Genomic DNA, 2,302 nt, shown 5'->3' with positions numbered 1-2,302 from the left:
ACCATGTATAAGTAAAAGAGAGAGATGACTGTAAAATCTTTCATTTACTTTCACACTTTATCTCTCTTTCTTTACCTCTATTCTCTCTCATCTCCTGACGTTGTTTTTCATATATACATTTTGTCAAACACCTTACAGGCAAACTTATTTCGCAATTTTTCTCATGGAACCTAAGGATTTGATTATAGATGGAGCCAAGTTTGTTCCCAACAACTATGCTACAATATTAAACCATGATGAAGCTCCATCTGATTTGCACTTTGTGCAAGATCTTCTGGCACACAGTGAAATTGGGTATGCATTGACCCAGCCTCAAGTCATTTCAAGCCAACAAGTTCTGACATTTTGGCGGACTGGGCACTTTGACAATGGTGGTGCTACTGGTACTCCCAACATTATTTTCGAAGTAAATTATGTTGAGCATGTGGTAACTCCTGGAGCAGTTCGCAAGGCTCTACATTTACCAGAAGGCTGCATTTTCTCAACAGCGGAGGAACCTGTTTTACAGCAGCTCATGGCCAATTTGGGGTATGAGAAGAGTTTGGCCAAGCTTGGACAGTTGAAAAGAGCACATATCAGAAAGGAATGGAGCTTTTTCTTCGACTGCATCACTAAAGCATTTGGCAATAAGTGTTCCAACTTTGATGCCATTCCAATCATGAGTCAGCACATCGGGTATGCTATTATTCACCAAACTCATTTTGATTTTGCAAGTGCTGTGATAGGATTTATAGGGGATAGGATGACAGAGGATAGGAATGTGGTATACTTTGCTAGATTCCGTCAGCTTATATATACTTTTTGTTGTGCTGATGACCCTCAACTAGCCAGTTCTTTATTTCTACCTTTTAAACTTGCAAAGCGTGCTTTTAATGACTTGGTAAATGCTGACCTTAAGAAAAGGGTAGTTAGACTCTTACAGATACCTCAGTCTGTAAAACAGATCTTGGTAAATGCTGATCCTCTAACCTACAGATCTGTTTACCCTGATGTACAACCCACCACCACAACCCAGACAACTCACCACCCATCAGAACATACCACACATACACCTCACTCTACTCAACCCTCTGTCAGAACACATCTCAAACCTTCACATATACCTCAACCTTCATCATCAGCATATATTGTGAAGCCTTCATCTTCCAAGCCCAAGAGGACAAAGACTGTACCTCAGACAACACAAAAGAGAAGGAAGTTTGTTCTGAGAGATGAGTCAGATAGTGAGGAACAGGTTTCTGCATCAGAACCTGTTGTTAAAGAAGTTGAGAAAGTCTCTTCTCAGAAGGATACTGGAATTGGGGGATCTAAGCTTCTCAAAAGGCTTAGAAGAATGTCTTATGCTGAAACTCCCAAGAAATCTACACCTTCAAAGAAAAGAAAGAAACAGAGAGCTCACAGGCCAGCTTCAGATGATGAGGAAGCAGCAACTAAGGAAGGAGATCAGGAATCTCTGATCTCAAAAGAGCCAGAATTTGCTGAAGCTACTGCATCTCCATCTCCATCTTCATTGTCACCAACTCATAAAGCTACTGCTACAGATAAAGCATCTACTCCACCCGTGTCTCCTGTACATGAACAAGTATCTACTGAAGACCCAGGCACAAGTGCTGAAATTGATATTCACAATCTAGTTGTGCCTGAGGTTCTCTATTTAGAAGCTCCAACAACAATAAATCCATCAACAACACCACTTACTGATGCTAATGAAATTCCAGAATTGTCTGCAACACCTTCACTGCATCTAGATGTTAATGATCAGAATATAGGTGAGCATCAGACTATGGATGTTGATCAGAACTAGGAAGCATATCAACACTTAGAGGAGGATGTTGAAGTCTCAATTGCTTCTCATACTGTTCTTTTAACAAAAGATGCTGATTCTGTCAGTTCTGATGCTGCAAATGCTGATGATACTGGTGATGCTGCTATAAATACAGATGATGATGAAGCTGGTCCTTCAGGACATGCACTTCAACAGACTGTTTCTAAATCTGAACTAGTCAAGAAGTTTGTTCGAGGAGCAGCACCAGTACCTTGGAGTGAAACTCCTAGAGGACAGGAGTGGATTAAGGAATGGAACTCAGTTACCTTTGTTCCATCTGAAAAGATTCTTGCTGAGCACTTGGCAAAAGCTGATGAGATATTAATTAATGATGATTTCAAGACACAGCTTCGAGTCACTGCATTGAGTACTAGACATCTGCAAGGTCTCCATTCAATAACTCATGCAGAATTACATAAAATTCAGGAAGAATTGCTCAAGCAAGAAACGGTTAAGAAAATTGACAAGAAAAATTTC

Source organism: Apium graveolens, chromosome 3, assembly GCF_009905375.1.
Source record: "Apium graveolens cultivar Ventura chromosome 3, ASM990537v1, whole genome shotgun sequence".
Taxonomy (NCBI): Eukaryota; Viridiplantae; Streptophyta; class Magnoliopsida; order Apiales; family Apiaceae; genus Apium; species Apium graveolens.
The sequence above is the reverse complement of the archived record's forward strand: the minus strand, read 5'-3'. Positions refer to the sequence as shown.